The sequence below is a fragment of the Rhinoraja longicauda genome, chromosome 1 (genome assembly GCF_053455715.1).
Source record: "Rhinoraja longicauda isolate Sanriku21f chromosome 1, sRhiLon1.1, whole genome shotgun sequence".
Lineage (NCBI taxonomy): Eukaryota > Metazoa > Chordata > Chondrichthyes > Rajiformes > Arhynchobatidae > Rhinoraja > Rhinoraja longicauda.
The window spans coordinates 99,803,737-99,818,210 of NC_135953.1; positions in this window are offsets into that span (position 1 = coordinate 99,803,737).

A 14,474-nucleotide genomic window follows, 5' to 3' on the forward strand; every position below is an offset into this window, starting at 1 on the left:
CATAGCCTCAGAATAAAAGAACTTACCTTTAGAAAGGGGATGATAAGAAATTTCTTTAGTCAGAGGGTGGTGAATCTGTGGAATTCATTGCCACAGACGGCTGTGGAGGCCGTCAATGGATATTTTTAAGGTGGAGATTGACAGATTCTTGATTAGTACGGATGTCGGGGATTATGGGGAGAAGGCAGGAGAATGGGGTGGAGGGGGAAAGATAGATCAGCCATCATTGAATGGTGGAGTAGACTTGATGGGCCGAATGGCCTAATTCTGCTCCAAGAACTTACAAACTTATGAACTTCTAAAAACTAGTTGTTGCTTCATGCCTCTGGAAACTCACTGTTTGGATTATTTATTGCACCTTTCCAGTACGGGTAAGTAAAGAGCAAGGAGGTCAGAGTTTGACACAGAGGAATCCATCAAACACAGAAAGCTTCATCAAACAAATAGATTCATCAGCGGTTCAAAGAGATGCCTAGTCTCACGTGGCCAAAACATGACTACAGGCAGAATGGCTTGACCTCGTTATTCAGGGGCCAATTTCATTTAAGTGATCCATTTCCAAGTATAATCTCTATTTGCTTGCATCTGATTTGAATTGAGCTGCAATATTTTCTTCTGCTTTAAAACTCTTGCAGAATTTTTTTATTTCCTTTTTTTCAGTGAGATTGACTTGACCTAATTAACCATGAAATAATTCAAATGCTTTTTTGGGGAATCTGCACAATGTAAAAATGAGAGCAACCGCTTCCAAGGGATGTTGCTGCCAAATGGGTCGGCAGTGGTTTGGTGGTGACTCCTGGGTAGAAAGTTATTAACTCCACTGTGTTCATGTTGCTTAGAAATTTCTTTTTGCATTCAGAGGATTGTCTTGATGTTCTTTTCCTTCACCATTGTTTACCTGAGCTGCAGCGTGCAATGTATCATGGAGCGCCTACAGCACGAATAAAGGTTCCCCTGTCCACCAAATTAGTTTAGTTTAGTTTGGAGGTACAACAGGGAAACAGGCCCTTTGGCCCACTGAGTCCGCGCTGACCAGTGAACCCTGCACACTAATACTATCCTACACACACTAGGGACAATTTTACATTGATACCAAGACAAATAGGCTACATCCTGCACATATTTGTGGGTGGAAACCGGAGCTTCCCAGGGAAAACCCACGCAGACAGCAGCTATAGTCAGGATCAAACTGGAGTCTCTGGCACCGTGAGGTGGCAACTTTAATGCTGCACCACTGTGCTGCCCCTTCCGATGTCAACAGAATCATTGTAAAAAGCAAAACAAGAACAATTAACACAATGTACAGCTTGGTACATTGTGACTGATCCTCAAGGCTTGTAGTCCGTAGAGTCATAGAGTCATACAGCGTGGAAACAGGCCCTTCAACCAAACTTACCCACACCGTTCAACATGTCTCATCTATACTCATCTCACCTGCCTGCGTCTCAGGTCTTCGCCGCTGTAAGGCAGCAACTCTACCACTGTGCAACTGTGCCGGCCCTATGTCCCTTAGTTCTACGATTTTCTCTACTTCATAACGTGGTTCATTTTGGTCAGTTGTTCCACTCTTACTTAAATGCAAATGAGGAATTCTGTCAGATTATTGTCCTGTATGGACATTGCATTAGATTCACATCTCACTGATATTCAGCTGAAGTTACAGGAGAATCCTTGAGGAATTTTCTATTTTCATTCTGCATTTAACTGCTGTTGCTACTGAGAGAGTACCAGATTTGACAGTGAATATTCGGAGAAACTGGAAATTGGTTCACACTAATGAAATTGGCCTATTAATAATGAGGTCAACCTGTTCTTCTAGCAGTTAATTCTAGACATCTGAGAGCAGGCCAGCTCCAGGGATCATTGTTGTACCGACCTGTTTGACAATTCGCACTGTGTTTGATGGATATCTCTGCATTAATGTCTGTCCTGAGTCCCCATACTCGTTCAGAATGGAACAGTTTTTTAAATAGACAAAGGTGCTGGAGGAACTGCGGGTCAGGCAGTATCTCTGTAGGAAAAGAATGGGTGACGTTTCGGGTCGGGATCCTTCCTCACACTGACCCGAAATGTCACCCATCCTTTTTCTCCACAGATGCTGCCTGTCCTGCTGAGTTACGTCACCACTTTGTGTTTATTTTCGGTATAAACCAGCATCTGCAGTTCTGTGTTTGAAATAGCTTGCCATAGGGTCTGACTGTGGGCTCACATCCTTTCCAGAAAACTGGGCATAGACATAGACATAGACATAGACATAGACATAGACATAGACATAGACATAGACATAGGGCACTTAACATGGGCACTTAATTGAAATTGACATTTCATGGCAGTGCTGAGGTGCTATTGTTATGAAAGTCTTTTTTTCATTCATCAGGCATTTTTGTTCTGGAAAGAAGTAGTGGGGAAGGAATTAGGACAGGGCCGGGAGCAGGTGAACAGGTGTAAAGTTACCTGAAATTATGGAGTATCAAATGCTTAGGAGATATTGATCTAACCACTATTCCTTCTAAGATTCATGTTATTGGCTCGTTGGTTGGTTTGTTACTATCACGTGCACTGAGCTACAGTGAATACATTTGTTTACTTGCAATCCAGGTAAATCACAGCCAATGTAAGTACATCAGAAGATGCAAAAGAAAGAAAATAAACAGAGTGCAGAATATAATGTTACAGCCACAGAGAAAGTGCAGATGAAAAAAGAAAGTGCAAGGATCGTAATGAGGTAGATTGGAATTGGGAAATCATGCCTAGAATATTAGAGGTCCAATACAGAGTTTTTCCTTCTGTGTGTTTGTAGATGGAGTCCTCACACCTGTCTCTTCCTTTTCTCACAGTTCTCACAGCCCATCGAGCTGGTCCCCCATGGCCGAACAGAAGACCCAGCGGATCGTAGCCTGCAGGAGGATGTTGCCGAGCCGGTCCCTGCTCGTTGGACCTGGCCTGGGAGGGAGAGGCCACCGTGCCGGCCCCTGCTTATCCCCCAAAGACCAGAGGCCTGGAGGATGGAGCCAGGAATGATGGGTGAGGAGGGAGGACAGCAGGAGAGGAGAGGGAACAGGGGGTTGGGCCTACCGCACCCTCGAGGTCGGCTGCAGGAAGCACTCTTGCGGGACAAGGCGGACGGGCGAGGAGAGGGACATAATGTCTAAGGAAGGAGATGGCTGGAGGCCCACAACAGCTTGGGACTTGTCTGGAACATAAGAACCAGAGCACAGATTGGACTTTGAAAATGGGGCCAAAACATGGCGGCTCTTGCATGCGGGCTCAGTAGACTATTTCTGTACACACTAATCAGGGAATGGGGGTACGACATTGAATTGCAATCTTGAGTGGGCTGCTTTCTTGGGAACATCTCTAATATCAAAATGTCAGGCAACATCAGACCTGGACTTAACAAACTTTAACAAGGTAAGTGACAGAATATGGGAAACAAGATGGCAGCCCCAGTGACACTGACACCAGTGTCATCAAGGAATCCTGTGCAAGGTTCAGTCACTCTGCACAGGAAACAAATATAGAAATAGGGTGAGATATGTTTGTGACAATTACTCTGGAAAATAAGGGCCTTAACATTGAATTTCATCTCATAGACATAAGTTAATAAATTCATAAGTTGTAGGAGCAGAATTATTTCATTCGGCCCATCAAGGTTCGATCGCATGGGACCCAAGGAGAGATATCTGATTGGATAGCAAATTGGCTCCATTGAAGGAAGCAGAGGGTGATGGTGGAAGGTTGCTTCTCAGATTGGATGCCTGTGACTAGTGGCGTGCCTCAGGGTTCGGTGCTGGGCCCTTTACTGTTTGTCATCTACATCAATGATTTGAAATGAGAACATACAGGGCAAGATTAGCAAATTTGCTGATGATACAAAAGTTAGTGGTTTTGCAGATAGTGAAGATGATTGTGAACGATTGCAGCAGGATCTGGATCGATTGGCCAGGTGGGCGGAGAAATGGTTGATTTGGCACTTTGGCCTTCATCAGTCAGAGTACTGAGTATAGAAGTTGGGAGGTCATGTTGCAATAAGACTGTGGCGAGACCGCATTTAGAATATATGATGATGATGATGAGGATGAGGGGAGATCTTATAGAGGTATACAAAATCATGAGAGGAATAGATCGGGACAGTCTTTTGTCCAGAGTAGGGGAATCGAGGACCAGAGGACATAGGTTCAAGGTGCAGGGGAAAAGATTTAATAGGAATCCGAGGGGTAACTTTTTCACACAAAGGGTGATGGGTGTATGGAACAAGCTGCCAGAGGAGGTAGTTGAGGGTGGGACTATCCCATTGTTTATGAACAGTGAGACAGGTACATGGATAGGACAGGTTTGGAGGGATATGGACCAAGCACAGGTAGGTGGGACTAGTGTAGCTGGGACATTGTTGGCCGGTGTGGGCGAGTTGGGCCAAAGGGCCTGTTTCCACACTGTCTCACTCTGTGACTCTAAGACTACATTGCCATTCACTCATGGCTGATCTATATTTCCCTCAATCCCATTCTCCTGCCTTCTCCCCATGCCCTCTGACACCTGTACCAACCAAGAATCTATCTCTGCCTTAAAAATATCCATTGATGGCTTCCACAACCTTCTGTAGCAAAGAATTCCACAGATTGACCATCCTCTGAATAAAGAAATTTATTCCGAAAGGTATTTCCTTTTATTCTGAGGTTGTGCCCTCTGGTCCTAGACTCTCCCACTGGTGCTAAAATCTGGGGATGAGTTGATATTGTGAGAATGAGATTTATTTTCTTGCGGTTCATTAGTTTGGGTGTACATCTAAGTGAGTCTCAGATGTTGAAGGGGTGAGTGCGGGTTTGCCTGAGGGAACAGTTCTTTTTTTTGCGCTAATTTATATTTAACTGACAGCAAAAACAAGTTGCTGCTTCCTAGGCAGGACAATATGCTGAATGATCTCCTGTCCCAACTCTTTCCCTCCGGCTCCAGCAACTGTTAATCCTTTTCTGACTCGTATCAAGATTCATCAATTGCAACGCCTCTTTCTGGGCTCTACCAAGTTTGTCGGATGCACCTAAAACAAGATTCTAAAAAGTCAAAAATTGAATCTTCCCCTCCCGTGAGCCTCATTATGTCTGTTCTCATTCCCATTCTGTGAATCCGATACAGAAGTCATTAGGCATGACTGCAGGCAATGTGTCTGTTCGCTAACAAACTATTCCATTACACAATTGAGTGATCAGCACTGGATTGTCATACGATCAAATAATTTGAAAGTTTCCTGTCTTTAACGCATTGGATAAGATTGTTTGGGACTGCAGAGCAACACAACGCTTTGAGAATGGAGCGGCACTGTGGTGCAGCGGTAGAGTTGCTGCCTTAGAGTGCCAGAGACCCAGGTTTACATCCTGACTATGGGTGTTGTCTGTATGGAGTTTGTACCATCCTCCCCGTTACATGCATGGGCTTTCTCCAGATCCTCCAGTTTCCTCCCACACTCCAAAGACGTACAAGTTGAAAGGTTAATTGGATTTGGTAAAATGTAAATTGTCCCTATTGTATCGGATAGTGCTAGTGTACGGGGTGATCGCTGGGCAGCGCAGACTCAGTGGGCCAAAGGGCCTGTTTCTGCACTGTATCTCCAAAATCTAAAGTCCAAAGAATGTAACATACCTCTAAAAATGTTGTTAAGGGGCACCTGCTTTCATATTGTCTGCATTTCTGGTCACTGCATGACAGGAAGAATGTGGAGGCTTTGGAAAGGGTGCAGAGGGGGTTTACCAGAATAATGTCTAAATTAGGTGGTATTAGGGCGCAGCGGTAGAGTTGCTGCCTTACAGCGAATGCAGCGCCGGAGACTCAGGTTTGATCCTGACTACGGGCTCCGACGTCACTCCTCGCTCTCGGCGGCTCGGTACCATCGCCGGCGGCGGCGGCTCAGGGCCGCGTTGAGAGTCCGCGACGGGCGAGCTGGGACCACCGGGCGAATCCTCCGTCCGCGGCGGGCCTGCTGGAGGACTTGGCCCAGCTCACCGGGATAGTCCCTGAACATGGCTACTCTAACCAGGCCTCTCATAATGTGAAATGCAAATGCAAGCAAACGGGACGAGATTGGATAGGGCTAGATGGGACTAATTGGATTGGATAAGTATTGGGAAAGCTAGACCAAAGGGCCTGCTCCCATGTAAAGAGACAAGAAAAGAGTTAAAACCTCACCGGAATTAATAGCTGGCATGTTGATTATTGCTGCCTTTTCCATTTTTATTTCACATTCCCAGTAATCTGCTTCTGCCTCACTGATCTGCAATGGGGAGAAATAACGGGAAGGATATCATTGCTTTCTTGATCAATGCATTTGTCACTGTTTCTCGAAGGGGTTGAGACAGGTGTTCACAGGCAGTCACACCATCAAACATAATCCCTCACAGCGCTGTGAAACTTCGCACCTCTCAAACCATTCAGAGTTGTCCAGCAAAAGCAGTGTTTGATGAAACCATTGATCTATTTTGAGTCTACTTATCGATAAACCTGTTCAATTTGTCTCCGTGAGGGACAGTGAGAATTTATAAACAAAACAGATGCTATTGGGAAGGAATTCTCGGGAATGTGATAGGAAGACAAATCAGTAACAGCGATCGATCGCTGGACATTAATACCCCTTCTGAAGAGATGTGTCTGACTTGACCCGACAGGTGGAACACTCCACAGGATTATTAAACGTTACGGAACTTTATTCAATTTCATGGCTTGGTGCTCTATAATAAAAAAGTAAGCAGAAATTCCTCTCAATTAATTATTGTCACATTTGGTTCAGTTTCAATGGCTTCTTGTCCAGAAATATAAGCCTGAATCCACTCGGTCATAAATGGTTTGTAATTGAACCCCGGGCAGTTCCCCGATGATTTATTTTGTCCATTCAAGGGCAGCACAGTGGCATCGCTGCCCCACAGCGCCAGGGACCCGGGTTTGATCCAGACATCGGGCGCTGTCTGTGTTAAGTTTGCATGTTCTCCCTGCGACCGTGGGGGTTTCCTCCCGGTTCCTCCCGTATCCCGAACACAAGATTAATTGGCCGCTGTAAATTGCCCCCCGATGTGTAGGGAGTGGATGAGAAAGTGGGACAGCATAGAACTAGTGTGAACGGGTGATCGATGGTTAGACCGTAAGGCATAGGAGCAGAATTAGGCCACTCAAGTCTACTCCGCCATTCAATCATGGCTGATCTATTTTTTCCCTCTCAACCCCATTCTCCTGCCTTCTCCCTGTAACCTTAGACACCCTTCCTAATCAAGAACCTATCAATCTCCACTTTGAAAATATCCAATGTCTTGGCCTCCACAATCATCTGTTTGAAGGGTCTATTTCTATGCTGCATCGCCAAACTTAAACGTGCAGAGATGTGAACACCATTGACCATGGCTAGTATTTTTGGCCCATTCCTAATTGCCTCAGGGCAGTTGGTGATAATTCATCTTTCTGAATCATCACCCATCTGGCAAAGTTACAGTTGTGCAAGATTCTCCTATGTTTTGCCACAAGAGCACCTGCAAGTCTCTGACATTTCCACCCTGGGCAAATGATTCTGAATGTCTATCTTATTTAGGCCTCATAATTTTACATGTACTGTTAACTCTCCCCTCCACTTCTGACGTTCCACAGAAAACAATCCAAGTCTAACCTCTCTTTGTAACTAAGAAGTAGAAACAAAGAACTGCCAATGCTGGTTTATACCAAAGATGGACAGAGAGCGCCAGAGCAACTCAACGGGTCAAGCAGCATCTCTGGAGAAAAAGGATGGGTGACATTTTGGGCGTGACCCTTCTTCAGATCTCTCCTTGTAACTGATAGGCCTGGCAGCATTGTGGTAAACCTCTTCTGCACCCTCTCCAAACCCTCCACATTCTCTCTGTAATCGGGCGACAAGAACTACACACAATACCTCAAATGTCACCTCAACAGTGTTGTATAACACTGGTCGAGGGAGGAGGTAGCGGTTATTATTTGGAAAATCATTCACATCCCCACTCTAATTGCAGGTTGTATAAAACAGTAATTGAATTTGGACAGTCAAATGACTTTTGATAATTCTGGAACCGAAGGCACTTTAGATTAAGAGCAGAGCTACAGTTTGGAACAATTCTCCAGTTCTCTTCAAATTGTTGAATCAAACAAGCTTCATTTTGCCCAAAGCATTAAGAGATTTGTTATGCTCCGCTATGGTGATAACGCAAGGCTCAGAGGAGTATGTTACAAATTGATTTGAGCTCGTCAAATGACATAATTTTGTCCTTCAAAATTGAAGAAATGGATACAGCACAGAAGGAGTTCCTGATCAAGTTAATTGACTCATTATGGACTATCTTTATTGTCTGAATGTTTAGACATTAGAAATTGGATTAGTAAATGGACATCTTTAGACACATATCATGCTAAAAATCAATTTAACAGAGGTAATTAATATCTTCTGAGTCAAATATCGTATTTGGAAAATTGGACTGATACTTCTGTATGCTATTTCCATTGGTACTTTCGATGTTTTACATACTAAATCTTATCACTGTTCCAACAATGCCCATTTCCACTGTTAACGAGATAAGCTGCCAGGGGAGATAGTTGAGGCATGGACAGTTGCCACGTTTAAGAAACAATTAGACATGTACATGGACAGGATAGGTTTGGAGAGATATGGGCCAACTGCATGCAGGCAGGTGGGATTAGTGCAGATGGGGCATGTTGGTCGGTGTGGGTAAGTTGGGCCGAAGGGCTTGTTTTCATGCTGTATGACACTATGACTCTCAGCTAGAGGTCAAATGCATGAACGACAAGCCTTGAGAATCGGTCATAATATACCAAGCTGTACATTGTGTTAATTGTTGCTTGCTTTACTTTTTAAAACAATTCTGCTGACATTGAAAGGGGCAGAGGTAAAGTTGCCGCCTTACAGCGCCAGAGACCCTGCTTTGATCCTGACTACAAGTGCTATCTGTATGGAGTTTGTATGTTGTCCCTGTGACTGTGTGGGTTTCCTTCAGCTGTTTCGGGTTTCCTCCCACACTACAAAGACGTGCAGGTTTGTAGTTTAATTGACTTCTGTAATTGCCAGATGGTGTGTAAGATGCAAAACTGGGATAACAGAACTAGTGAATGGGTGATCGATGGTTGGCATGGACTCAGTGGGTTGAAGGGCCTGTTTCCACATTGTATTTCTAAAGTAAGAAACTAAACTAAACCTGGCTGGCAATTGTTTTGTTAAGTTAGATATACAGGCATAGAAACAGCCCCTTCGGCCCACCGATGTCTGTGCTGTATCTCTATACTAAATTAAACTAATCTAAACCTCAGATAGACCCCAAAACTGGAGTAACTCAGCGGGACAAGCAGCATCGCAGGGAAGAAGGAATGGGTGACGTTTTGAGTCAAGACTAAACCTCGACTGGGTGGGTTCAGGACTCAAAACCCTGGGCAGGTTTCAACCCACCAAAGAGCTATTTAAATGCTCAGAAGAACGTTGGCGTAGCGATAGAGTTGCTGCCTTACAGCAAATGCAGCACCGGAGACTCAGGTTCGATCCTGACTACGGGCGCCGTCTGTACGGAGTTTGTACGTTCTTCCCGTGACCTGCGTGGGTTTCCTCCGAGATCTTCGGTTTCCTCCCACACTCCAAAGACGTACAGGTATGTAGGTTAATTGACTGGGTAAATGTAAAAATTGTCCCTAGTGTGTGTGTAGGATAGTTTTAATGTGCGGGGATCGCTGGGCGGCGCGGACTCGGTGGGCCGAAGGGCCTGTTTCCGTGCTGTATCTCTAAATCTAAAAATCTAAAAACACAAAGTGCTGGAGTAACTCAGCAGGTCAGGTCACATCTCTGGAGAACAGATAAATTAATGTTCATAAGTTATAGGAGCAGAATGACGCCATTCAGCCCATCAAGTCTACTCTGCTATTGGCTGATCTATCTCTCCCTCTCAACCCCATTTTCCTGCCTTCTCCCCATAACCCCTAATTCTCGTACTAATCAAGAATGTATCAATTTCCACCTTAAAACCATCCATTGATGACCCCCACAGCCTTTGCGGCAATGAATTTGTCAGATTCACCACCCTCTGACTCAATAAATTCCTCCTCGTCTCCTTTCTAATGTTATATCCTTTTATTCTGAGGCTCTGATCTCTGGTCCTAGTCTCTCTCACCAGTGGAAACTTATGGTCTTATCTAAAATTATGAGAGGGATGGATCGAGTAGACGGTCAGAACCTTTTTGCCAGATGGTAAAATCAAATACTAGAGGGAATAGCTTTAACGTGAGAGGAGTAAAGTTTAGAAGAGATGTGCAGGGCAAGGTTTTTGTACACAGGGGTGAGTGCTTGGAAGGCGCTGCCATGGATAGTGTTGGAGGTAGATATGATAGTGGCATTTAAAAGCCTTGGATATGCACAAGGGTATGCAGGTAGTGGAGGGATTTGGATTATGTGGAGCCAGATAAGAGTTGGTCTTGGCATGTTGTCCGGCACAGACATTGTGGCCAAAGGCCCTGTTCTTGTGCTTTACTGTTCTCTGAACATTGGAGGCCATTCAGCCTTTTGATGCTGTGCTGTCTCTTAGGGAAACCCTATCAATCCCATCCCCCCATACAGTTCACAACAGCCTACGTTTTCTCAGCAGCACATTAAAACCCTCTAATACTTACCTTCCACACACTTACACTGGAGGTAATTTTCAGCATCAAATTAACATTGTGTCCTTTGGGAATCCAGATCCCCAGAGCTGATTGGCTGCCCACTATTCCACCCAAAATAATTCCACCAGATTGCCTCCGAATTCCTTAGATGTAAGTTCTACTTAAATATAAAATCTTTGAGTTGAGACTCTTCTCCCCTCCCACCTACAATCAATCTGAAGAAGGGTTCTGACCCAAAACATCACCTATCCACCAATATGTTCTCCAGAGATGCTGCCTGAACTATTCAATTATTCCAACACTTTGTGTCATCTTAAAAATTTATGGAGCTACATTAGGGATAAAGTAGAAGAAATGGACTAATCTTTCCATAATAAAAATAGCAGGAGAGGAGAACATGTTTGAGAGTGATGGTTTGTCAAGTGATCTGCCTCTGTGATTATTGGAAATGATTCTTATATTAATAATGGCACAAGTCAGTCCTGTAGCGCTAATGGTTCTCATTATTACTTAATTTTCTTGTCGGTTTTCTTCACCCAAGATAGGATCTATGGCATGAAGAAGCTGACAGTTAATTTCTGAATGAATGAAGGAATGAAGGAATGAATATGTTTATTGGCCAAATATGTACATATAAAAGGAATGTGCCTTTGTGCTCCATTCACAAGTAACAACACGAACATACAGTAAACGATTAAGAATAAGCATAAAACATTAAAACATTAAAAATACATCATTATGGATTAAACATGTGAGTGAAATAAACCAGAGCAAAAAGAGACTACAGACTTTTGGTTATTGAGTAGAGCTACTACTCGCGGGAAAAAAGTTGTTTTTATGTCTGGCTGTGGCGGCTTTGACAGTCCGGAGTCTCCTTCCAGAGGGAAGTGCTTTAAATAGTTTGTGGCCAGGGTGAGAGGGGTCAGAGATGATCTTGCCCGCTTGCTTCCTGGCCCTTGCTGTGTACAGTTCGTCAATGGGGGGAAGGTTGCAGCTAACAACCTTTTCAGCTGATCGAATGATCCGTTGCAGCCTCCGGATGTCGTGCTTGGTGGCTGAGCCAAACCAGACCATGATGGTGAAGGTGAGGATGGACTCAATGATGGCAGTATTGAATTGGACCATCATTGCCTGTGGTAGATTGTGTTTCCTCAGCTGCCGCAGGACGTACAGCCTCTGTTGGGCCTTTTTGACTGTGGAGTCGATGGTGGCCTCCCATTTAAGGTCCCTGGAGTTGATGGTTCCTAGGAACTTAAATGACTCCACAGATGTGACTGTGGTGTTGTTGATGGTGAGTGGGGGGAGGGGAGGAGGAGCTCTCCTAAAGTCCAAACTGAAGACTCATTAGCTGAGAACTTACTCCTCAGCTTCTCAGAGTACCTTTCCTTGGCAGCTCTGATTCCTCTTCTCAGCTTGTACTTGGCCTGCCTGTAGAGGTCTGCATTCCCGCTCCTGTAGGCCTCATCTTTTGACTGGCGGAGCTGTCTAAGTTCTGCTGTGAACCAGGGCTTGTCGTTGTTGAACCATATCCCGGTCTTAGTGGGAATGCAACTGTCCTCTCAATAGCTGACATAGGATGTCACAGAGTCTGTATACTCATCAAGGCTTGTGGTTGCTTCCCTGAACACATTCCAATCAGTACAGTCAAAGCAGGACTCTAGTTTTTCAAAGCCCTCGCTTGTCCACCTTTTCATTGTTCTGACCACAGGCTTACAAGATTTTAGTTTCTGCCTGTAAGCCGGAATAAGGTGAACTAAACAATGATCAGAGAGACCCAGAGCCGCCCGGGGAACAGAGCAATATGCGTTCTTGATTGAAGAGTAGCAGTGATCAAGTGTCCTCTTCCTTCTGGTGGGGCAGGTAACATGAAGTCTGTACTTTGGGAGCTCACGACTGAGGTTAACCTTGTTAAAGTCCCCCAAAACAATGACCATGGAGACCATGGAAGTCACTCTCTACCCTCAATACCTGGTCAGCGAGTTTGCGCCTCACGAACGCAGGCTTGGGGGGGATGTAAACTCCAGTGAGAATAAAAGAGGTAAATTCCCTTGGACAATAAAAGGGTTTGCAGTTTATAAAGAACGATTGTAGATTGGGGGAACAGAAGTTACACAGTACCGTGATGTCGCTGCACCAGTCCTGGTTAGTGTAGAAGCGTATTCCAGCTCCTCTTGATTTTCCCGCTGCCTCTGCGTCGCGGTCCGCTCTGTGTAGTTGAAAGCCAGCCAGTTGCAGCGCGCTGTCCGAGGTCGACTCACACAGCCAGGTCTCTGTGAAGCACAGGGCAGCGGCTCGAGAGAAGTCCCTGTTCGTGTGGCACAGGAGTTGAAGTTCGTCCACTTTGTTGTTGAGGGAACGTAGATTTGCGAGGAATATACTCAGGAGCGGTGTGCGTAAACCTCGTTGCCGGAGTCGGGTGAGTGCTTCAGAGTGCTTCCCATGGGTCCTCCTCCGTTTCAAGACCTTGAACACAGCCACAGCCCCGCCGACGAGTATGTCCAAATAATCCAGTGAGTGAGAGAAACCCGGAACAATGTTTAAAGGTACCGTATGTCTGATGTTAAGGAGTACCTCTCCCAAGAAGTTGATCTTTGTGGGAGTTCCACAAATGACACAAACGAACAAACACATACAAAACTGCAAGGAGCAGTACACCATGGCAGCCATCGTTGGCGCCATCCGGAAAAAATGGAAAAAAAAGAAAGAAAAAAAAAGACCAGTTTAGTTTAGGGTTTAAAGAAACAGCATATCTCTGTGGTGGCCTGTTACAGCCAGAAACAGGCCTCCAAATCCATGCCAACCATCGATCACCCGTTCACTTCAGTTCTGCGTTATTCCACTTTCGCATCCACATTTTACACATTAGCGGTAATTTATAACGGCAATTAATCTATAAATTCTAATGTCTTTAGGATGTGGGAGGAAATCGGAGTACCCGCAAAAAAACGCACACAGTCACAGGGAGAATGTGCAAACTCCACCCACTGGCAGCACCCAAGGTCAGGATCGTAGCCAGGTCTCTGGCGCTGTGAGGCAGCAACTCTGTCATACTGTGCCATTGTGCCACACTGTGCTACATTCACATCTATTCTACACGTCTAGGAGTAGTTTTCCAACAGTTTAACTTCAGCAGGGACTCTTGGTGAGGGTGTGGGTGAAAGGATGCTGGGGAGAGATGGATATGGAGATCAGCGACCGAGCTGAGTCTCGCTCGACTTGCTTTCATAATGGCTGCTGTCTGGCAGAAGAGGTCTGGAGCAGGAGTGGCACGGTGGTGCAGTGGTAGAGTTGCTGCCTTCCATCCAGCGCCAGTGACCCGGGTTCCATCCTGGCTATGAGTGCTGTCTCCACGTGAAGTTGGCACGTTCTCCCTTTTTCCTCCGGGTGCTCCGGTTTCCTCCCACATCCCAAATATCAAGTCAAATTTATTTGTCACATACACATAGAAGATGTGCAGTGAAATGAAAGGTCACCCACAGTCCAGCAATAAAGCAATAAAAATAAGCAATTTCCCACACAATCACAACCAACACAAAACAAAAAAAAGAAACATCCATCACAGTGAGTCTCCTCCAGTCACCTCCTCACTGTGATGGAAGGCCAGAATGTCTTTTCTCTTCCCCTGCCATCTTCTCTCGCGGTCAGGCTGTTGAAGTTGCCACGTTCCAGGCCGCGCCAGACGGTGAAAGGTCTGCAGCGGGCCGACCCAAGCCCCGCAGTTGTAGGTCAATTGGCCTCTGTAAATTGCTCCAAGTGAGTAGGGAATGGATGGGGAAAGTGGGATAACATAGAACTAGTGTCGGCATGGACACAATGGGCTGAAGGGTCTGTCT